The sequence below is a fragment of the Cupressus sempervirens genome, chromosome 3 (assembly GCF_028749045.1).
Source record: "Cupressus sempervirens isolate cs-2001-9-10 chromosome 3, ASM2874904v1, whole genome shotgun sequence".
NCBI classification, from domain to species: domain Eukaryota; kingdom Viridiplantae; phylum Streptophyta; class Pinopsida; order Cupressales; family Cupressaceae; genus Cupressus; species Cupressus sempervirens.
The window spans coordinates 634,107,111-634,133,180 of NC_143120.1; the positions used below are offsets into that span (position 1 = coordinate 634,107,111).

General features: G+C 34.3%; 1 pseudogene; it reads left to right on the forward strand.

Moving 5' to 3' along the window:
* The window catches only part of LOC149568275 (DNA repair protein RAD16-like), a 54,621-nt pseudogene extending 34,866 nt beyond the window's left edge, over positions 1–19,755 (forward strand).
* The last annotated feature ends 6,315 nt before the right edge of the window (positions 19,756–26,070 follow it).

Genomic DNA, 26,070 nt, shown 5'->3' on the forward strand with positions numbered 1-26,070 from the left:
ATAATGCCTCCATATATTTCAAAGTCTATTATAAGAGTGTCATCATTGTTGAATTGATCAAAAATTTGTGGTCCACATTGGTCCCAATCCAATAGTTTAGGATAACTTGAGGGGATGTCATCATTAGTATTGAATGGGCTTTGGTTGAAGGTATGGATATGGGCATTAGATTCTATTGTATCATTGGGGTCATGCTCAAAAGCTAGAGGATTGTTGGTTTCAGGTTGGATATCCTTAGATGACTTTTCATTGTTCAAAACATCCATAGTCTTACACGTAGGTACTATATTACTAGGAGGACCTATTCATAATGGTTTAAATCCAAGCCCCAAAAAAAAAGGTCATCCTTCTATAATGATAGGTTCAATTATGCCTTGTTTGTGAGATCTAAGACTACTACATCCATCATAGCCTTGTTTCTGCATGATACTAAACCCAAGTCTGTACTTGCTAGGAGATATCAAAGTGGGTTTGTGTTCTACTTGTTCTTTCTCCATACAAATGGAAGTATTCTCATTGATGGAAGTATCATTTTGTGTACTGATGGGAGAAAGTGGTGACTCCTTGATGTGGGATACATGAGACAAAAAGTATTCTCCATACCCATTGTCTTCAATCTTCATCTTTTCCTTGGCTTTACTACAGAGTATATTAGCATCCACATACTTAGAGGAATTTGTGGGTTGTGCTTCATTTTTTGTTGGGATTTGGTATGCAGTAGCATCTCTTAGATTAGCACAAAATTGGAAAGGATCTAGATCACCAGGGATGGTAACCTCCACATTGTCATAGGAAAGCTTCAAACATTGATGATATGTAGAGGGTACTACTTTCATAGCATGAAGCCAAGAGCATCCTAGTATCATGTTGTAGTTCATCTCGATATCTAGGACATGGAACAATGTGTCTTTAGTAGCTGGGCCAAATCTAATAGGTAATGTGATGACACCCTTGGAGAAGTGTTCACCATCATCATAAGTTTTTATTATGATTCTTCAAGAGGGATCCACATCATCTTTAGAATAACCCAAACCTTTGACAACCTTAAGAGTATAGATGTTCTGTCCTGCTGCTCCATCTATTAAGACATGTCTAACTTTGGCATTATGGATGAAAACTTCAAGATGAAGGGGATCGTTGTGGTTAGGTTTGTCCTTAGGAATATCTTGAGGGGAAAAAGTGATATGCTATGATGTGGATAGGTTCCCAACCATGGCTTAGAATTGGGAAACATCCATGTTATCTGGGACTATTGACTCTTTAAGGGCTTGCTCCAAGATCTTTTGATGTTGGGGAGATGCATGTAGTAGGTCTAAGATAGATATTTGTGTTGGGGTCTTGCCAAGCTATTCAATAAGGCTATAATTAGATGAAGTAAAAGAAAGAGGTCTACTAGGGGGTGTAGGTCTAGTAGAAGCAGTAGGTCTAGATGGGGCTCCAAGTAGGGTGATCTTGCTATGGCATGTAGTGACAACACAACAAGGGTCTTCAGCCTTTAAAGTGAATGTGGATATCTAGGAATCTAAATCATTGAAATAGTTGATAGTGTAGTCATATCCCATGCATGAGTAATTAACATTAGCTTGTGAGTTTGAGTTTGAATTAGAGGGCTTCTCTTTGTCATGATTACCCAAAGGATCTTTGAAGATAGTGTGGTCAGAGTTGGATGCTAATAGTGATGGATCAATTTTGATTACACCATCATCATTAAGGTCTTGTATTGCATGTTTTAGTTGGAAGCATGATGAGGTCTTATGTCCTTTGGTGTGGTGGTAATTGTAGTATTTTTTGTCATCCCACCAATCTGCTTTGGTTAATGGTTCATCTTTGATTGGGGGTAGCTACAGGAATTTATTACTCAGTAATTATTGTAATGAAATCTCAAGTGGTATTCCCAATGGTGTGAATTTTTTGTCTTTGGTTCTAGGATGTCTTCAAGGTTTGTCTTGCGTGGAAGTCTCAATTTCCTATTGTGGAGCTAATGTTTGATTAGAGGTTTGTGGATTTGTAGGGTTTGTACCTTTCAAAATTAGTTGAGGTTGTGCTGTGCTAATCATGCAAGAATCCACAATGCCATCATTAGTCACATTCTTTTTTTTGGAGGAAAATTTTTCCTTGTCATTAGACGAGTTGGTGTTTGTGTTTTCTTTTTTTATCTTGAGGATTCCCTTATAGATAAGAGCATCTTCAATACTAGTCCCCTTTTTCATCAGTTTAGAAATGGTGCTTGAACTCTTGATTTTGAGTTCATACATTAAGTTTGGGACTAAGTTTTCAATGCACAAGTTTACTTGTTGTTCTTTAGGAATGTCTAGTGAGCATTGACTAACTAATCTTCTCCAACATAGTAAGAATGTGATAAATGGTTCTCTTGTCCTCTGTTTAGTTGAGCACAAATCAAAAAGTGTCACCTCATTTGTAATGTTAAAGGTGAAGTGGGAGATGAACTTATCTCTGAGTTTTGATAGAGATTTGATATTACCAGGAAGTTTGGAGTACCATTCAAGTGCGGGCCCACCTAGAGAATGAGGGAACAATCTCATGAGGTAAGTGGGCTCATCACTGAGTTCGGTACATGGAGCACAAAATTCTCTGATATGATCAATAGGGTTGCCTTTTTCTTAGTATTTTTCAAACCTTGGAGCCTCAAAGTGTTTTGGGAATGGAGGCATACAGATACTTTTGTCAAATGGATTAGGACGTAGGTCTCTTTCTGCATACAGAGCCTATTTCTTTTGGACTCCCAATGCCTCGACTTGTCTGGAAAGTTGTTTGAATTGTTGTAATAACTCTTCATTGGGATTTTGTGTGATAGTCTTTCCTTCAAGTCCTTTGTGTCTATGAGTATACCGTTTGTTGTGGTGGGAGCTATGTCTACTCAGTTCTGACATTTCTATGTCTGATGAGTTTGGTGATGTGTCACTTGGTGGTGGAGGTATGTTGGTACCTTAAAGACAGAAGTGTCCCTGTTGTTAGGGAACTTGTTGTGATATTTGATGTGGCACTTGTTGTGGGATTGACTATGATTTTTGTACCATGTGTTGTTGTTGTGCCATGTGTGGCAGTGGCTATTGGGGTACCTCTATTGGTTGTATGTGAGACCATGTACGCGCTTGTTGTTATAGAGGTATTTTTTGAGGTTGTTGTGGCACATGTTTTTTTGTAATAAATGTTGTTGATATGCAATTTGTTTCTCAATGCATCTTTGGCATTCCAATTGTTGTTTGAGTTGCTCTTGTTGTTGGAATTTTTGTTGATACATTTCATGGAAGTCAAGTGGGTTTATGTTGGACCACGTATTAGGGATGTTGGATGTTTGCACCACTTGAGGTTGTTGTTGTCGTGCTTAATGTTGTTGTTGATATGTTGGATGTGTGTTGGAAAGATTGGGTCCTTGGACTATCATAGGTTGATGTTGTTGGGGTAGTTGGTTATGTCCTTAAGAAGTGATTGTCATGTTGGTATTGTTGCTTTGGCTCCTTTGTGTGTTAGAGGTTGCTCCTTGTGACATCATATTGACTTGAATATGAGATGTGTTCCTATTGGGAATGGGTGTAATTTCAATAAGGCTTTTCCTTTGTGCATCAATAGGAATTGTTGTAGTTGATGTTGCACCTAGTGTACTCGAGGGAGGCTCCATAACATTTGATATCATACCACTTGGTAGAGTTAGGAGCAAAGGTGTACTTTGTTAATTTGCCTCCAAGGAAGGTATGTCTAGCATGCCTAGATCACAAGTCCTTTTAGGTGCATCTTGTTGTTGCATCATGTAACTAAAATCAAGTCTTAATGTCCTTTTGGGGTGTTTAGGAATTGGTGGTATTTTGTCAAACAAGGGGTTAACATTGATGTGTTCAAATGTACTTTGGAGGATTTTGATGGTCGGTTCTTGATGGGACCTTATAGGTGCCATTATCATGTTTGAAAACTCCAAAGGTTGTTTTCCCTTATCTAAGTATAAATTGATCATGGGTTGTATGTTTTCAATGGTTGTGTTGGTTTGATGTTTGGACTTAGGTCCTTCCATGTTTGGGTTGAACTTGACAATTTCTTGGGCTGCCAAAAGTTTAAAGTTATTAAAATTTTTTTTATCTTGACATGCCCTAGCCATTTCTTCATCAGTGATGCCATAGTCAGTGTCAGAGTCATCACTTAGGTGTATAGTACCTTGTTGTATGTTTGATGTGTTATAGTTGAAGGTACTTGTGTTAGGTTGGCTAAATTCAAAGGAGTGTGATTGTTCATCTTTAGGTGTGGTTGGTACACTTCCTCCTCCTGGTGGTATTGGTATAAATATAGGTTCAAAGTTAGGACTCCATTGAACCATCCCATGTGTAGGGGACATGTTTGAAGGACACCTCATAGTAGGTGTATTGTTTAAGGTTTTTTGTGCCATAGCTTGATTATGATGATCTTGCAGATACATGTTTAAGGGGTCTGCTAGTAATGGTTGTGATGCCTTGATTTGGTCTTTTTCAAATGTTGATTGGGTTTTCTCACCCTTCTTCTATCTTGGACAAGGTTTTGGTTGCATTGATGTCTCAAAAAATAAACGTTGATAAGGTTCCTCAAGTCTTTGGGCTGATTGTGTCCTAGTAAGTGCTGGCATGATACCTAAGAATGTAGATGCAATGGAGGGAAACCTAAATGGACTTTCTACCTCCCAAGTGTGCATCTAAATTACCAACTATGCCTTGAAAACACCAATTGTGCACCTGAAGTGTGCAATTGGTACAATAGGGTTGCGGTTGGTAAAACAGGGTTGTGGTTGGTAAAAGAGGTCAAAACTTTATAATTAAGATGTGGGTATGCAAGATATGAGTGTTTTGGGGATTTTTAAGTGTTTAGGAATGTTATGAAATGTGGGGAAATGCTGAATGAACTAGGGTTTTGATGTGCAAAGTGAAAATGTCCTAGGGATATTATGCAAATGTGAATGCAAGGTGCCATTTTGAAGTTTGACTAGAGGGGATGAAAATGACTCTAAGGTATGTGAAATGACAATTAGGGTTATGTTTTGGACTTGGTAAGGATGCCAAAGGTTGATGTATGGAAGATAGACTATGAAAAAGATGGTTTCCAAGAGTTGATAATGATGTTTGGGATATGCAAAATGAGGGTAAATGATCAAGAAGGCAATTTGGTTGATGGACAATCTGATAGGGTTTGGTAGTGAGAATGATGCTAAGGTTTGAACCATGAAAGATGAAGGGGATATACCACTAGGGTAAGTCAAAATGACATTTAGGGATGATAGGGATATGATTATGCTATGACAAGGGTATATGGAAAGTTTTGAACTTAGGTAAAACCTTTAGAAAGTATTTTGTCTAGGAGTTTAACCTTGTGATAAAGGACTTTGGATCTTGACTAAAAAGTAATAAAAGATGAAAAGATCAAATTGATAAAAGATGAAAAGGTCAAATATATCAAGACACGGATAGATTTTGACCAAAGAAAGTGATAAGAAAAGATAAAAAGACTAGTCAAGATCCATTATCTGTCAACACTAGCAGATACTCTAAGACTTATACTTTATCTAGATTTTTGACTAAACTCAAAGGTTTCGAGGGTTCAAAATGATGTTTTGGGGACTCAAAATGGTGGTGATGCTGAGTCAATATGTAATATTGAAAATTATTATGATGTAAAATGGGATTTTGGGTGCAAGATACGATTTTGGGTCAAGTGCAAAATGGGGAGGTACGGGGGCTCCTAGATGCAGTTTTAGGGTTCTAAAGTGTAGTTTGGAAGGCCTAAATGGTCATGCAGGTGCCTAGGTGTGCCCTAATAGTGCCAAGTTCACTCCAAAAATACTAGTTGTGTCATTGATGTATTTGGGGCCAATTTGGGTGTAGTTGGTAGTTTTTGGGTGCAGTTGGTAAGCTAGGAAGAATGTTTGTTGATTCTGAAGGGTATGGTTGCAAAACTGATATGCTAGGAAGCTAAGATTATAGGGTTGATGTTAGGATGGGTTGGGAGATGCATAATAGAGTTTATGACCTAAGGAATGATGTCATAAGTTAAGGTAATGAAGAATAGGTGATGTAGAATGTAGACTTGGGCAAGCTAATGCAAGGGGAGCTAACCACGTACCTAAAGACATAGTTGAAGCCCCAAAATGTTATCTGGACTCCCTAACTAGGTCTAAGGACCACCAAGTGTGCCTAGATAGTATAGAATACATCAATGATGTAGTTGGTAGTTTCAGGATGCAGTTGGTAATTTCAAGGTGCAGATGGTAAACTGGGCTAAAACTAAGGCAATTTTGGGAGCTATGTTTTCCAGATTGAAGCTACAGAAAGGTAAACAATAGGGGATAGTGTTAAGACCAGTATGAATGCTCAAAATGATGCTTAGTACACCTAGAATGATGGTTAAAGTGGTCAAGATAATGAATAGGTATGTAAAGATGCAAGGTGGTGAAATGCAAAGTGCTGATTTTGAGATTGGAATGCAAAAACTAAAGGAGGTAAACTAAACCTAATTGGATGCAATATGAAAGGTAATGGATGCTAAATGAGGACTAAAAGGTGCAATATGAAGTCTATATGATGCATGTATGAGGCCTATACTAAGGTTAATGCAAGTGAAGTTTATGCAAGAATGAAATCTATGTTTTGCCAAGCACATTTAGGAGCACAAGGTACCATGTTTTTCAAGGTTTGAATGTGTTGAACCAAAGCTTGCAAAGTTTGGACAAAGGTTTAAATTTTTTGGCAATGTGTCAATTGCAAGTTTCCAAGGTGTAAATTTGAATTTTGGCTATTCTCTTGATTATGTTTTACACACATTAAGACAAGAATAATTGTCATTAAAAGTGAACAAACACACCACAACCTAGGCTTTTAGGACTATATCCACTGAATTCCTACTTGAACTAAAGTTCGACCATGCTTATCTAGAGTGGAAAACCTAGGATCTTGGCACCACAAGCTCCCCCTTACATTAACGCACTCACTTCTTGGGGCTACCAATATCTGTTTCCCAAGGGGCATGACTTCCTAAGGGACTGTTGCCTCTACTAAGGACTGCGAGAATGTAGGATGTCTTCATGGGAATGGGTGACCCCTTGAGCTAGTGGATAGAAAGTATTTTGGCCACTAAAACACAATTTTTAGTAAGGGCATTCTATTTAGCAAGTGAATGATAAACTTTCATAGAAGGTCTCCCAGCCCTGAGAACTGGGGTTTGATGCACCACAAGGGTATTGGAGGAGAGCTATCACGCAACAATACCACTGACATGACTTTCACCATAATAAAATTTTATATAGTAGCTAGAATGTTGACCTAGATTTTGGCCCATTATTTCTCTGAGGTCATCCCCTAGCATACCCAATATCAAGTATCTTGGTCCAAGGTAGGCCTCCTATAGAAGTTACATAGATTTCTCTTTCACCCAAGATCCATGAATGGTGAGGGGAGAGGATACATCCAACGTAACTCCTAGGGATTTAAACACTATAGACATGCTAGGTAGAAAATAAAAAGTTCATTTTAAGCACCAAATGAAGTGTTATCTAATCTAGGAAATCCACACACATGGTTTTAGTCAAACACACAATGTCTTTGACAACATCTTGCAAAGCAAGCATTAGTAGTCTGTTATGATCATGTCTTCATCCCATGATTTCCACATGCTAGAAGTAGACCATTAGTAACAAAAAATCCTCTAATATATGTTCTAGAAGCAAATGAAAACCTTACACACAGATTTTGATTGATGTGTGTGTTTTCTGTGAACCAGGTGTGCTCTGACAGAGCAAATTGCACCTCAGAAGGCCAAAATGGATTAGAACACCCCCAAGTGTGCCTAGATAGTTTAGAATACATCAATGAAATAGTTGGGGCCCAATTGGCATAGTTGGTAGTTTTAGGGTGCAGTTGGGAGGTTAGGTGCAAACTGTGGGGAAATGTTGCCTAATCAAGACCCACAAACTAAAATTTTTTGACACCTATACTACCAAGTGTGCCCAAATAGTGTAGACTAAATCAATGATGTAATTGGTAAATTTTGGATGTATTTGGTAAGTCAAAAACATTAGAAAGAGGTTCTGGTGGCTTCCAAACTCCTAAAACTACTCCTAGGGATCCCAAGTGTTCCCTGACAGAGCAGAGTGCACCCTAGGATAGTAAGATGACAAAATGCATAGAATGAAAGGATAAAACCATATTACTAGACCCCATAATTAATATAGGTGTGAAAAGGAAGAGTAGATAGTCTTTATACCCTCCCAAGTGAGCTCTTTCCTTGTACCTACAAGAACAAAACAAGAAAACCCAAGTTAGATAAGCATGTTCACATTTGGTTCATCAAATGTAGGACTAGAAAATGGGCTAAATGCATAACATATTTTGAGAAAATCACAAAACTCAATAAAAATACATTAGCACCCACTAGTCTACCATGAAAGCCAAACTAATCAAAAGAAGCAAACACAAGGTTATAAACCCCCTCTTTCATTTGTAGCTCCCACCTCCTTCTTTCTTCTCCAAATGATGGAGCTCCAACTTGCCTATAGTGCACACAATATTGAAGCAAAGTCTATGATAGGGATAATGCCATGAGAATACTAGAAGTGTGATTTCAAGATTTGAGAGAAAATGGTGTGAAAATGCAAAGAAGCTAAGGACTTGAAAAAATGCTCAAGAATTAGGACCTAAAGGCTCAAGAATTAGGGACTGGAAATGAGAGGAGGAATGCTCATTTTATAATGGGCATGGAGGGTGAGAACATTGGATTTTTCACCCTTGGATATGTGATGTGGCAAGAGATTCCTTTGAGAATCCATGACGCATATGACAAAAGATGCCAATTATAAGATTCTATGATGCATGGAAGTCAAACTTGTCTAAATGTGGAAGAGAATCTATGACGGTCATAAGACACCTCAATCCACTTAAAGCCAAGAATCTATGAAAAATAAGCCAAATAAGGACATGCGTAAGGAATAAGAATATTTGATTATGACATATCTTATCCAAGTGTCGAAGGAGAATCCACAAGGTGTCATATCCAAGTGTCACTATGATGCAATATTCTATGGAATATTTGAATTAAAAATCATTTTATTCCACAAAATAAAAATTAGTAGAAAATGGGATTAATGAAGGAAAATGGAACTTAGGAAATTAATAATTCCCATGATTTGTAGATAATGAATCAATCAAGTAATAAAATTAATTAATTGAGGATGATAATTAGGAAGAATAATTAGAAAGAATAATAGGATTAAATTATGGGTTATTTAATCCTATAGAGAAAATTAGTAAATGATTGGCCAAATTGATTAAATGAATGCGACCATATCCTTTGATGAAAATATGATGATGATATAGATCGAATGAGATGATGACAAGTAGACCAAATCCATGGTCAAATTGATTGATTGAAATTGATAACATGCCAAGGACACATGACATGAACTGATTGATATGTAACATTTAACTGACATTGCAAATGCTACAAGATCGAGGTTGATTGAAAAGGTTTGATCATGATAACATTGATGACCACTGTCAATATTATTAAAATGGTTGAAAATTCCATGATTCAAAATTGAAAGCCTCAATAATGTCAAAGATTGGATACGTTGAATGATAGTTTGACCTAGCACTGAGAGCCGTGACAATAGTAAGGTAAGATTGATAAGATTGATAGGTTTCCAAGGCACTAAAAACCACAACAATACCTAAGATCAAATAAATGATGATTGATTTGGGATGTTTGATATGATTTGTGATGATTAGGATTGATTTTGAGTGATTCTGAGTTGATTTAGGGTGATTTTGAGTTGATATGAAATTGATGTGAAGAAGGATGCAAATGACAAAGTATGATGAATTTGGCCAAAAGATCGAAGTTAGTAGAATGAGAAAATGGTTCAAATTAGTATGAAGAAGTGATGAAACCATAGATGCAAACCATTTTTGAGCATCTACAATAACCTGTTTGTATTTGACATAGAAGATTCAAATTTTGAACCTCAAATGCAAATAAGTGATGATCAGGATGCAAGTTCAACCAATGAGGAAGAAATAATTGTTTCTAGTGACCAGGAGTCCAAAAATAAATGAAAGAGGTCAAAACCATTAAAAAATGCACGAAGAAGAAAAAAATTGAGGAAGCAAAAAGAAAAGAAGCCATTACATTTTGAAGTAGGCATTGCTGACAATTTGATTTGGCAGGTTTGGGAGAAAGGCCTTGAAGATTGGGGATCCTAGGCAGATGATGGAGAGTTTGACTTAGATGCATTTTCTAAAAATGGGAATGGGAAAAACAATTAAGGTAATATCCCTTTTTCTAACTAGTTGTGACCTGCGACTAAAGGCACCTCTTACTACTAAATCTAAGTTGTCAAACATTAAAGGAGAGTTCGGTAGAAAATCTAAGGTTCTACCTCAAATTAAAGCCACTCTTATTGTTTGTGCAATGATAGCAATCATCCAATGGAGAAATGAGTTTGCAAGGTTCACAAGTCAAGGAAGCACTAAAGTTCTAGTTTATCATGGTGCTAATAGATGTAAAGATATTGCATAACTTTCTAATTATGATATTGTTTTGACCACATATAACATTGTTGAGTTAGAGTATAGAAAGAAACTTATGCTTGGAAAGAAGAGGTGTCAATGGTGTTGTAAATTGTTTTATCTAGAACGATTAGGCATACACCGGTGATACTTGTTTGGGCCTCTCGCTATGAGATCTAAAAAGAAATCCAAACAAGTTAAAAAGAGAAGAAAACAAGAAATATATCTGAAACCCTCAAAAAAGAAAACAATTGATGAAGATAAATATGTAGATGTTAGCAAGGGAAAGATGAAAGGTTAAGGAAAGTCTAAAGTGTAAAGCATTGGTAAGAGTTCTATGGATGGGAATTCTCAAAGAAGTAGTAGGAAAAATAAAAATGCAAATCTTGATGACATTGAGGAGATTGGAAATAAGGTACTAGGCTCATCAAATGACATGGGAACATCAGTTCTACATTCAGTAAAATGGGATTGCATCATATTATATGAGGTATGTTTGTTACATTTTATTTTCTATGGTTCTTGGACAAAGTAGACAGCTTGTAACATAAGAAATTGATATATTCAATTATGAAGTCTTGCTAGTGACAATAACTACTCAAGAAACACACAATATGCAATCAAATAAATGATATTTATGATACATTTTAAATTTTTTTGAAGCATAAAAAGAGCTTCAATTCTAAAAATGATTAAATGTCTTACTTTGTTGTAAATAGTTTACTATTTAGGGTTTGACTCTTTTATATGTCAAGCCTATTTTATCAAGGATTGATCATGTAGTACTGCTAAAGCTATATTCTCATTAGAGTCATCTTACAAGTGGGCTCTAAGTGGAACTCCTCTTCAAAACCACGTTGGAGAATTATATTGTCTTATAATTTTTGTCATCCAATTTTTATATTAACATGTTCTATATCTTTTAAAAGGTACAGATTGCTGATATGAATTGTTGGATAATTTATAAATCATATGCCATGGATTTGAAATACACTGTAGGTATGCTTCTTACAAATATTTCCTTACTCCTATTACTATTGTAAGAAATGCAACTGTAAATCACTTGATTACAAGTAACTTCTCTTACATAAGGCTTAAAGTGGACCCATTTGTACATGCAATTTCTTGAGGTGGCCATTTTTGCATTCATTCTGTTTAGTTCCTTATTGTTTCAAGGATCCAAAATATTTCTGTGCACATAGTTAATAATTTTTAAAAATATGTATAACACACATTCATATGAGCCAGCATTGTCTTGACTCTTAACTAATTTTTTATACTTTTTAGTGTTCATGGACAATATAAGGTTGATTCAATGTTATCTTTTGTTTATAAATTTTAATCTCATATCTGCCTTTTTATTTATATGTGAGTTTATAAGAATAATATATTGATATTTTTCATGTGTTAGGGAGTCATAGAATGAGGTGGAAATTTTTAGGGGCAAGGGGGAGAAGGATCTTGATTTGGGGATTATTTGGTAGGGGCCTGGGAGTAGAGCCCCTAATTGGTTGATGGGCAACACCTCTCATAGTATTTGGGAGTAGTGCCCTTTGTGCATTCTTTTACATGGCATATGATGGGATGGGGGGGCTGAGCCCCCACCCCCAAATCTGATTTAAGGTATTTGACATTACATACCCTTAGTGGTGCATGCTATTTTCTTAATTTATCACATTATTCTCTCCAACACCAAGTCCTCACTATTTTAGTATTTCTAGCCAACTCACCATTATTTAGAGAACTAAAAATGAAGTTGAATTATCTTGTTGGTCTAAATGAAAAGGGATTTTCAAAATTTATAGCTTTTTTTTATGATTTAGGGTGTGGGTGGGGTAAATGAGAGTATTAGAAATCAAGATTAGTGATCCAAATTTTTTAAAATGCCCTTTTTAAATGTTAGATGTGGTGGATAGTGTAGATTTTTTAAGATGTTTAGGAGAAATTGATTTGCTTGATTGTCTTGGGGGCCAGGGGATGTCCTAGCATTTTCCCAATGTCCCCACTTTAAGGGAGTGGTGGTGGTGGCACAACAAAGGTATGTTTTATTACCATTGTGGGTTCTCGAGAATGTTGCTATCAGATGACAAAAATATGGTGGAAAGCTTAAAGCTTTTGAAATATTGTTGGGCCTCTTGAAATCTTAGAGAATCCTAGCATCCTCTCAACATTCTCACTTCGAGGGAGACATCTGCTACCTAGTAGTGGTGGTGACTGCACACCAAAAGAATGTTTCTTCGACATCTTGGGGTCCTGAAAATGTTGTTAAATGGCTACAAGTTGTGGCAAATAGCTTAAAGTTTGTGAGATATTCAAGAGACTCTTGGTTGAGTTTCTTGAGTATATTAGGGAAATCCTATCATCCCTTCAATGTCCCCACTTTGAGGGAGACGTCTCCTATGTGGTAATGGTGGCACATTGGAGGAATGTTTCACTATCATCTCAGGGTCTCAAAAATACCATTGTTAGTCTACATTTTTTTTGGGGTGGTGTAGGGTGTCACTCATGTAATATTTGATCTTGTGGATGGTCTCTTTTTTGTTGTTGAAAATGGTAGTTGATTATAGAAAATTTATAACAATTTATATGAAAACACTCATCAATAAGATTGTATTTTGATGCTAATAGTTTTTTAGCACAAGGTGTGATAGTAAATGGTTCAAACTTCTTATACACAAATGTATTATTAGGACTTAATGCATATTTCATGACTAGAGAACCCATACTCATTAGCTTGAATTATTTGTTTAATACCCATTGCATTGAGGTAACACTTACAAGGTTGAATTCATAACAACCATTTCTCATTAGCTTAAATTATTTGTTTAGTACCCATTGCATTGAGGTGACGCTTACAAGGTTGAAGTATTGCAACTTCCTAGAAGGTTTACCTACTAAATTCTGTAATGATCCAACTTTGCTTGACCATAAAGTTTTTCCCAAGATTAAGCCTTCTTAACTTGCCATTCCATTTGCAAAACCTTGAACAAGTTTTGTGCCTTATGAGCCATTGATCATAGATCTACTCAATTCCTTCATTAACAACAAGCTGGTATTTTTCTTCATGTCAAATAATGTGATATTTAATTAGTACCGATCTTGAAACAATTGTAAGAGTAGTGGTTTACAAGAGCTCATCTCTTGTGATTACAAATTGTCCACTTAGCATTCATTGCATCCATGTGATCCTCATACAGATGAAACATTTGAGATTTATTGGGTGTTGTTGTTGCAAGGCCAGTACAATTTTTTTTGCATCTGCAAAAAAGAAAGCATGGAGAGTGTGAAGGAGAAAATGTTGCAGGTCAGGAGCTCAAAATGCTATTAATAAAAAAAATTTGGGTGCCCATTGTTTAAAATTTTATGGAAGGCTCTCTAGGGCTTAACAACCATGTTTGAATGCTTCAAGTGGGCTAGAGTTTGGTAGGACCTACTTGAAGCAGAGGAATTTGTCATGGAGTTGACAATAGCAGCATTGGATGTTTTGGATAATCTACACTCCCCATTGGATAGCCAATGACATGTGTGTAATATGTGCAACCCAAAATCATGTTATATAAAAAATTTATATATAAATCAGTAAATTGATTAATTAATACAATATTTTTGTAATCTTATAAAGATATATATATGAGGGATGTGAAATATATATCTTTCTATTAGTTTATTCATTATTGTATTTACATATAAATTTTTATATATAAATATGTATAGGAATATCAAATTATATATTATATTGTATAGCTAAACCTAGCTAGACTGATTTTGGGATTATTTTTCCATATTGGCAAAACCAATTTTTGTAAACTGGCAACTCACCATAGAGAAGCTAGATGTTTTGTGACAAAAAACTAGAAAATATAGTTGCATTTATATAGGATGAAGGTTTATTAAAATTTAAAGAGGGAAATCTATAACGGATATAATAGTCCAAGAGCTCTGACCAGCTGGAGATGAATACAATAAATAACTGGGGGATAGTAGATTAGATAATATAATAACATTACAACATAATGCACACGAATAAGAAAGGAAATTAGGAAAGTAATGTAATTCTCATCATTCTAGCTTTATCATCACCTTTACCATATATTTTCCTTAACAATATTCCCAAATGAAAATACTAAAAAAATTCCAATTTCTTGTGTCTTGCATTAGATCAAAATGTTAGCATCGTAGTGAGAAAATGTGGTTATCTGGATATAGGAAGAAAATTAGGATAAGATTGTAAGAGCATGATGGGGCACTGGGCTACCTCTATGTTTGATCTTTTTGATTCTCAGATGGTTCATGGTGATCTTGTTGGCATTTTTGTAATGATGCATATATTTCTATCACCTCTCAAAATTTTCTTAACAAGCACATTTACTTGTCATTGCCCTGACTTTGTTCAACCAAAGATGTCTACTTAGTCTTTTTTATTGTGGTAGGTTGTATTTAATCTTTTTAAAATAATTTTTGAATGCATCTTGTCTTTTCCAATCATCTTTTGGACATATATATGGATAATGCTCAATTAGAATTAGGGTACCATGCTTGATGGATCCCATGTTGCTAGTTTGGGGTTTAGGTATTTTAATTTCACAATCTGTTTGGGTTCATAGCTACACACATGCACAATCTTTATTTAATCCAAATTTTTATTATACAAACACACACACGCACACGCACACACACACACACACACACACACACACACACACACACACACACACACACACACACACACACACACACACACACACACACACACACACACACACACACACACACACACACACACACACACACACACACACACACACACACACACTTGGTCATAATTTGATTTGAATCCCTATATGTCCTCAATGTATCCATATTTAACTGTTAAATTGTAAAAGACTTTTTTTTTAATTTGATAAATAAATAAATCCTTATCATCAAGGCAATAGTAGTCATAGAAAATAAGCCCTTTCTAGTTTAAAATAGAGTCCATCAAAATGTACACCTTAACAATTTATCAAATGACATGATTTTATCATTGATTGAAACATTTAAATAAAGATTAAATAGTACTTTTTATTATTTATTTCCACCCAAAAAAAGGTTCCTACAAAATGCAGCACTAGGTGGGGAAAACATTGATGATAGGGGATGATGGGCAATAGCTATGTGTGGCTGAGGAAGGAATCAAATGGTGGGGAGTTAGTGGTCATGGATGAAAGAAATCACTGTATCATCTTGCAAAAGAAAACTGGTCATCTCTACTTCTTCACATCTTGCCCTTGGAGAACTCACAGTTGTCTCCATGTGTTCTAACTTCTAACAACATCACCTGGTGAATCAACCTCAATTTGGACTAGGTTCAAGCTAGATATGTATCTACACATGGCAAGGGATGAATTGGTAACATAGAACAAACCTAACAATCACGCTGCACAAGATACATCATAGTGTGTGAGGTGATAATTTTGTTGTATGATGCTGTTGGCTATTGTTTGCAACTTTGTAGTGAAGCAACTTTTTTACATGCCAAAGTCAGTTTATGGAGGATTCAGGGGCATAATGTTTTAAAATCTATCTATTTATAAAGTAGAGCATAAAACAGATATTGAGTTGTGCTTCATGCCTATTGAAGTTCATGACTTAGGTTTGAGAAGTATAATGAATTTTTGGGTAAAGACTTCATACAGGATCATCAGATGAAATTTGCAATAAATGCTTTAATAAACAAGTGATGCCTTTTATAGACACAAATTTTCAAAAGATTAATGTTTTATTGGAGCCAAGTTATTTTACATGGAGCAACTTGCACAAATGATAGTTCCAAGCAAAGGTTTTAAATGATTTTGTATTGTTCTGGTATTCTATAACTATTCATTCCCATGGGGCTTGTAGTACATTTTTACTATTGTCGATCACCAAACTATTTAATAATGAGGGTAAGATATTTTGATGTTAGGTTTGTGCTTATTGTTAATCTTAAATTGTTTGATAAACAACTTTGTAATGTTGTAGTTTTTGAAAGATTAATAAATAGACGTGTATTATTGCTTACTAATTTTTTTGGCTAGGTTGTTAATTGGTTTTTAACTTATAATAGTTATTTTTGTATGATTTGATGTTCAACATACTTTTAATCTATGTGTTTAGCATTTGGAATTGTTTGCGTAAGCTGTTAATTTGTAACCATGAATCTAAGAGAGATTACATGTCATCAACCACAGGTTTGGGAAGGATGGGTACAAGTGTGATGATTGTGGTCATTCAACCCCACAACACTTCTACTGGTGGAACACGATATAATATCATTGGTTTCCCTTTTTCCTTATGTAGGGGAAAACAAGGATTCAAGTTTATATTTTTCCTTGCCTAGACTGGCATATTCCTAAAAATTCCTCCCTTTTGAACATTTTATTTTATGTTAAATTTCATGTTACAGTTTGTTGCAAATCCAATAAAGAAATGAGGCTATACTCATGATAGGCACAAAGCACTGATTTTTCTCAAGTACAATGTATTGAATATCATAGTTCTAAGGCGTACAAAAATTGAACGGGTAGTAGATCTTGCCCTTCCACCTAGAATAGTTTATATTTCTTCACCTATGGCTTTAGATTGCTTTATTATAGTAGTTGTAGTTGTTATTTTTGTTTTCTTTAGAGGGGTTAGACAAGGTCAATTCTCTTTTTTTTTTTTTGTGTCACATTCTTTTCATTACAAGCATTTTTGAAATGGGATGCATTTGATGCAAGAGAACAAGATTTCTATGAAGCTTTGTATACACAGACTCAATCATAGTTCAACACGTAAGCAAACCTTTACATGAATTGCTTTCAAGGGATGGATTTACATGGAATTTTTCACAAATATAAAGATTGGCTTGTCATTTGCTTCAAATTTTTTCACTTCAATAATTCTCTTCATGTTTTTATAATTTAGTCATAAATCTAATTTTTGTATTACTTATCTTCTATCCAATTATTTACCTCTTATATGTGTTTTTCCTTTTGTATGCCTTGGATTGGATCTCTACTCTAGGCATTATGTTGACTTGTATAGGCATGTTTTTTGTAGGTGTAATCCAATTCCAAATTCTAGAGATGTATTTTTTTATCTATTACAATTGTAGATATGTGCTATGCAAATATTTCTTGTGTTTCTCTTTCCTATGACAGATTGGTACATCTAGCAATCCCTTGTTCATAAAAATAACTAAGTATACTCATGTAACATTTTGGGATATTGTGTTGTTGCTTTTATTGTTGAATATATATGTTACAATTTTTGTACTTCTTAAAAAAAATCTATAATCTCTTTTGCCAAGGTATATCACCTTCCCTTGCTTTTCATTATAAATGGAATACCAACAGTAGTATTCATGTCATGAGATCTATAAAATCTTATTTTCTTTGGAATGTGTATTATGCAATTGGATTTCTATAAAAATGATTTGTTTTTAGGATTGTGATGTGATTTTTCAATTCTATACTTGTATTTTATAGTTTTTGTACCAACTAGTAAAAGTATGCATGTAATCCATGATTTAGTTCTAATGTGTATTTATGTTTCTATCAAATTCAGATATATCACATCGGGAATACTACTCAACAATTATGCTCATATCTTTGATTTGCTCACATGGCTGAGATAGGTAATCTTTGGGAATTATTTAGTAATCAGGCTCATCTTTGATCTATTCACACAGCTATGCCGAGAAATTAGCTAGCCTCAAGCCTATCATTTAAATCCTAGTCTGTAATCTTTGGCAATTATTTAGTGATTAGGCTCATCTTTGATCAACTCACCTAGCTATGGCCAATAACCTTGGGCAATTAGCTAACCTCAAGCTTGTAATTTAATTCCTAGTCTCATTTAATTCTTAGTCTCAAAGCATTTTGAACATTCAGGATCTAACATATATAGGTATGCTTTCTCCCTAATATTGTTGTTGCTCTCTGTAGGACATCTTGTGGTAATCTAGAACTTTGGATGCGTACAACTCTTTATGTTGAAAGCTTCCTTTCTTTTAGTTAGTTTTAACAATAAAGTAAACTTGAATTCCTATTATCAATTGTCTGGTTAGAGTAGATATAGACTAAAAATATTAGAGAATAATTATTACCAACTTTAGGTTTACATTTCTTCAAAATAACAACTTACCATGCATTAATCAATATATCAAAAGATGCTTACAATTTTGATCAACTATGCTATTTTAGGAAGTGTTGTATGATGAGCTCTCTTAAAACTATGTGCATCACAAGATTGTGAAAGATTCTATGTCAGTTTTTCCTTTATGATTATGTCCAAACCTATAAAATGGAGTCTTTTTGTAACATGGTTGATTTCTTTAGCAAACTATAGAGTGGACAATTTTTACTTGTTTTTCCATAATGATATTGATGGTTAGGCTTTTTAGGGATTTTGTTTACATATTTGAATATTTAATTTTCTTTTTGTTTTACATTGCATAGGAATTAGTAAATTTATGCAAAGTCATAAACTGTAAAAAGCTATCAAATTTTAACTAGCAATAAAAAAGGTACTACTTTGTTATTGTGTGAGAGCTTTTTGAGATAGATAAGAATTGTCATGTTTTCCTTATTTTTTTCAAGTAGTAGACCACCCATATTTGGTGGTTTATTCTAAAACAACACAATCAAATCCAAACAATTAGAATGGCACATATGATTTATCTTCAGGAAAAAATGACTATAGTCTCTATCATGAGGAGTCAAATGATCTGGTGGTAACTATTTTTGATACTTTAGCTGCCTTGGTCATTGTAACAAAAAATATGAAGATTCATATAAGAATTATTTCTCTTAATACACAATATGAATCTACTGGTTTAAGCTACATAGTATTGATGTGTGTCAGAGTGCTACATGCAGACATACATTCTACAAAGGTTGTATAGAAGAATACATTTCAACTACTGGAAAATCTTCATGCCCATCTTGCGCAGATCCTCTAACAATTGATTTTACTAGGAGAAAGAGCACAAACAAGGTCAAGGGCTACAAAAGCTCAAGTATTCTAAATTGTATAAATCTTGATGATTTTCAAACCAACGCCAAAATAGATTCTCTAGTATGTTACAAGATTTCTAATTTTTGCAGCATTTATTTACCATGTAGATTGTTCCTTTGTTTTTGTGGATAACATAATTTTCTTTGTTATTACTTGGCAACAGTTTGGGAGAGTGTTAATTGTTGAGCAAACTGATGGGTTATGATATAATAGCTACAATAGATTTTTTCAATAAGTGTAGTAGAGGTAGCAAATCTATTACAATGATGTTGAAGTAGGGAAAGAAAAATATTGTTATTGTTTTTCTTTTATTAGTCAGAATGGAAAATAATAATATTTAGACATAGGATGAATAAATATAGTACAACTTTTGAAGAGAATCCTTGATTGTTGGAGGTTATAGTCAAATATTGGCATTAGGGACTTACAGGATATTATTACTTTATAAATATGAAAGAACTATAACATCATTCACATTAGTTTTTATTGAATTTTTAGTAAAATATGCTATAACATGTATTTTATTGTTGAAAAATAAACATCATTAGTCAAAAATTCTAATTTACTCAATCATTTATATACTAACACAGACTAGAAAATGGTTTTGAATGGTTGACTAGTTCTTAGTCAAGTCATTGGATCAGCTCTATTATGCTAAGGTTGGGAATACCTCTGTTATGGGCAGGCAGGAAAATAATAATTTTGTATTCATTGGATATAATTTCATAGTAAGAAAGCCTTAGGTGTTAATATTTTACTACTTTTCCCCATATAGGGAAAAGTTTTGAGAACTACCTTAAATAAGTCTATGCCTTGGTCAACAATCATTTAGATCTTTTTGATGGCATGTGCTTCATACACAACAAAATAGAGTTGTGTATAGATAGGATGCTTTACAAAGTATTTTTAGATGTCTTCTTGATTCAAAACTCTCAAGATGCACATGTTGTGCACAACTAGCTTAATTTGGAAAGTGTAATTATAAAGCTACAATGGTAAATCTTTAATTGTTCATGCTTTGGATAGAATTGAACTAATGAGCATTTAGTTTGGAACCCTCCTGAAAGAGGGATCAATTCAATTTTATGAATCTCTCCTTATCTTAGATAGAGGAGTGCAGTAAAAACTATTATATTTTTTACTAGAAAGTAAAAACTATGACAACTTTAACTTATTTTTAATATTTACTTGCTTTTTGTTCAAAATGATAATCTTTGCAATATTCTTGGTTGTTGGAATGATACTAAACATTTTTTTAATCAGGTAGTGATAAATTTACTTGTAGTGTAGTCTTTTCTTCTAGAAGCCATTCATGGAAAGAGTAATTTTTTTTAAAAAAAATTGATTTTGGCTTATAGACAGGGGAGCTAGTTTGTCCCATCATCAATAACAATATGTTTTGAATATATTACTCTTAAATTCCTAAAGTTGTACTAGTTGCTTGTGAGTTTATCATTTTTGAATGCATGTTACAACTATTTTGGTGGTACAAAGGTAATTGTATAAAATAGTTCATGGCTTGCAAAGAGACCAAATTTCTTTGAGGCACTCTATAAAATAGTTAACATGTCTTGCCTATGATTTGACATTTTGCATGCATCCTGCACTCTCTCATCCTGATGATGGATTACAAAGAGTGATTTGAAATGATGATGCTAAAAAATACACACAATCAAATCCAAAATGAACTTGCATTACAAATGGATTTTGGAAATTTGATATTGTTAATTTTGCATGCATGTCTACTAGGACAATCACAACTTAAACATTGTTAATTTTGCATGCATGTTTAAGTTGTGATTGTCCTAGTAGACATGCATGCAAAATTAACAATATCATATTTCCACAATCCATTTTTAATGCAAGTTTGTTTTGGAATTGATTGTGTGTGTTTTTAAGCATCATCATTTCATATCACTCTCTGTAATCCATCATTAAGATGAGAGAGTGTAGGATGCATGCAAAATGTCAAATCATAGGCAAGGCATGTAAACTGTTTTATAGAATGCCTCAATAAAAAAATTTGACCAAGCATTAGTCAAAATTTTGACCTATGCCCTGGTGCAATCTCTACCAAGTATTGGTCAAATTTTCAACCAATGCCTAGAAGTTTTCAACCAATCATTGGTCAAAATTTTGGCCAATGCCCTGGTGCAATTTCTACCAGGCATTGGTCAAAATTTTGACCAATGCCTGGCATTTTTCAACCAAGCATTGGTCAAAATTTCAACCAACAGCTTATAGAAATTGTGCTAGAGCTTTGGAAAGTTTTCGACCAATGGATTGGTCAAAATTTTGACCAACCTAGGTCAAAAAATGAGGTCAAATGTACTAGTGCCCCCCCCCCCCCCCCCCCACCCCCCCCAGAGATAATGCTGAACTAGAGCTCTCTTCACACATTCCCCTACACCATCATGTTCCCCTTTCCCATGGACGGACTCGAAAAAACTCCAAATATGAGGCACACCCCTCTCTATGTGCATCCTAAACAATAATCAAAATATGCGAGAATTCTTGAATTGAAAAATAGGTCATATGTAAATGTTTCACATATATATTTTATTTATATAATATTATGTACAATTTGACATATATTGATGTGATGTACATGTTTCACATTATTTTATGTATGTTTCTTATCAAATGTTCATTTAACATATGTATAGTAATTTAATATTTTTTATTAATGTAGATATTTAATAATATAATATAAATTATATTAAATATGTTATATATGTTTCATATGTTTCTAGGATAACCTATCTCAATGTGTGGATCGAGGTCATAGATATTGTTTCAATTGTTCACATAGGTCAAAATGGGTCATACGATAATCTATGACCCCTTTTGACACAATTCATGTTAACATACGTCCCTAGAGGTCCTAGGTTCCCTAGGGACCTATTTCAATTGTTCATTTTCGTTGGAAGAGATCATAGGATAACATATGAGGCCTTTCAACAAATTTTATGATAATGCATGTCCCTATGGGTCCTAGGACCCCTAGGGACCTATCTCAATTGTTCATATGGGTCGAAAAGGGGTCATAGAATAACCTATGAACACTTTTGACACATTTTAAGACAACATATTTCCCTAGGGGTATTAGGACCTCTAGGGACCTATTTCAATTGTTTATATGGGTCTAAAGGGGTCATAAGATCACCTATGACCCCTTCTGACACATTTTAAATTATACTTGTTCATATAGGTAGAAAGGGGTCAGGGGATAACCTGTGACCAATCTTGACATATTTCATGATTACATATGTCCCTAGGGGTCCTAGTTGTTCATATAGGTAAAAAGGGGTCACAGGATAACCTATGACCCCTTTTCACACATTTAATGATAGCATATGTTTCTAGGGGTCTTAGGACCCCTAGGGGCCTATTTCAATTGTGTACATGTGTTAGGAATAAGGTGTCTCTAAATCCTATTCTTATTATTTTCTTTGTAAATGTATTTTTTGCAAATAATGTAATTAAGTGTGAGTGTACATGTCTAGTTAGCATGTTGATGTGTCACTCCACTTGCATGTGTCAGCATCTTGAGTTGTGTGCAAGGAGATCATGACTAAAATGGTTATGATAGATTCCTATGATGTGTAAGAGCTATTTTTGGAAGATATGATGATGGGTGAAGACGTGAAGAAATGTGACAATAGATCATTGAGTATTGTACACTCGATTCTCCATCTAGCACATGAGGTTTGGGGCACCGGCTCAAAAATTCTTTTGGGCTCCTACTTTTCCAGAGAATGGTAAAGCCGAATATGGTTCTTCTTTGGAAGTTTCCCTAAACTAGAAAGTGCATTATATAAGTGACTTTAGGGTTGCAGAAAGGAGAGAGAAAAGTGTATTTTTGGTAGTGTTTTTTTGCGATTGGATCTATCTTCTGTGTCCTGAAAGAACTTGCATTGCAAGTGTGTTGTAACCTTTGTGTTGAAGATAATACATTGTGTAGGTTTTGGAGGGGTGGGGTTGTTTTATTGAAAGGTTATTCCCCATTGACATATCTTTTAGTTTTTGTGTTTTATTTTTCTATCTATTTTTTGTATTCATGGTTGACTGCAATATTATTATTTACATAATATTGAATCTAAAATTGTAAGGATTTAATTAGAATTTGCACAATAATTTCCTTAAGGGATTAGTGTAGGAAGTTGTTTTTGCACTTGAGTTTCCTTACAATATGGGTCAAAAGGGGTCATAAAATAACCTATGAACCTTTTTGACACATTTCATAACAACATATGTCTAGTGGTCCAAGTACCTTTAAGGACCTATTTCAATTGTTCATATGGGTTGAAAGGTATCATAGGATAACCTATGACCCCTTTTGACACATTTCATGATAACATGCATCCCTAAGACCCCTAAGGACTTATTTTAATTATCATATAGGTCAAAAGGGGTCATTGGAAAACCTATGACATATTTTGACACATTTTATGACAACATATCTCCCTAGGGGTCCTAGGACCCCTAATAATTTATTTTAATTGTTTATACAGGTCAAAAGGGGTAATAGGATAATCGATGACCCCTTTCAACCTATTTTATAATGGCATATGTCCCTAGGGGTCCTAGGACTATTAAGGACCTTCGACACATTTCATGACAATATATGTCTTTAGGGGTTCTAGGAACCCTAGGGACCTATTTAAATTGTTTATATGAGTCAACATGGGTCATAGGATAACTTATTGAGCTGTCATTTTACACGATGCTTAATAGTAGGAATCCTTTCAAATTACTCTCTTGAAAAGCTGATATGGGATCAACTGCAAGGTTTTGGGCGATCTTGTGACCTACTGGAATTCGCTTAGTTTAAGATAAATGTATTTTTTCATAGGAAGGCCTTTGCTAGTTCTAACAAATTTTGGATAAGATTTTGAATCTGCTTGTTATCTCAAAAGAAAGAAACCACACAAAAAGATATATATTTTTTCTATTTTTCTATTTTTTAATGAATGCAATCTAACATTGCAACTATATGAATTCCTAAATCAACCAAGTGTTTGTAAAATAAAATAATGTAGATAGGGTAAAAATAAGTTTAAACAAATAACTTGAAAAGTAAATTCCTAATGGACATAAGCCATGAAAACAACACATCTGTGAATCAAGCCTTTGAAAAGATCGATAGGTAACAAATGAAAATAGGAGCAGTGCTTCCTTAATTCATTGATGTAATTGTTGATGGGAATTTAGTAATCATAAGATGCTTCACTTTTCATCAGATTGCAAGGCCACAAAAAGTGCACTCATGCAAGACAAACAACTATGCAGGAACAAAAGTGTAATCTCTTCTTGATTTAAGTACGCCAGTGAAATTTGTAAAATCATAGCAAACACCATAATTAAAAGATTTCTCAATCAAAATAACGCAATAAAACTATTGGCTCCATTACACTTTATGAACATACATTCACAAAATATAACACATTCAAGAAAGAATAACTACACTCCGAATGAGAGCATTGAAAGCATATATTATTGCATCAAAATAACGGCCTAGAATACATATTACATTCTTGAATTTATAAAAAATCATCTCATCAATTTGTGTTGAAAGTGAGAGATTTCTTTATGCAAAGATATGATTCTAAACTAATTAAAACAAATCTATATATGTATAAACTAACTCTCTAACTAGTGCTAAGTAGGACTCCATCCTTATTTATATCATTTAATGGATGCATGAGCCTTTACATGTCATGAAACAAAGAAAGTATGAGAAAAATAAGAAGGAGAAAGCCATTAGATGATGTTGGATCGTCTAGAAGTGCCAAAAATAGAAGCTTAACCTTCATTGGATGTTTGTAGGAGTTACACTACCATCAGAATGTATTTTCGGTGCATGGAAAGCTATAAATTTGGAATTGGCAGTTAACTATCAGTGCACCTCAAACTTCTTCAGAAACTTTTGGCACACCTTTGAAGAAGTGCACCTTAGAAGTAGTGCACCTAGCACACCTTAGAAGCTTAGAAGCTTGTGCACCCCGAAAGTAGGCCCAACAAAAATGCAAAATTTTACCAAGTGTCAAAACTAAAATTCTAACTTCTGGGTTTTATTCCCCTTTATAATAGAGCTATGTCTAGGTATTTTCTCTTGAATTTCTCTATAATGTCCATGACTTGGATTACATCCAAATCTAGCAATGTCTCTTCGGTCTTAAATGCTTGTCTAATATCATCATCAATGGAAACTATTCAATTACTACTTCTGTAGTCATTAGTTTATCCCTTGGATCATCTTTAAAAATGTCTAAGCAATTATCACTATAATGTCTCTCTACCTCCAAAATTTTCTCTTGGGTTTTATCCTTGAGCTTATGAATATTTGCATGTAATGTTTCCATTACTTTATTGCCATCCACAATCTTCTCTATCCAATCATCTATTTTATCTAACTCATCCATTGTATATACATCCATTAACATCTGATACCTTTGACCCTTTATGGACTATAATGCTTGCAAGTCTTTACTCCAGGTATGTACTTTGTCCATTAACC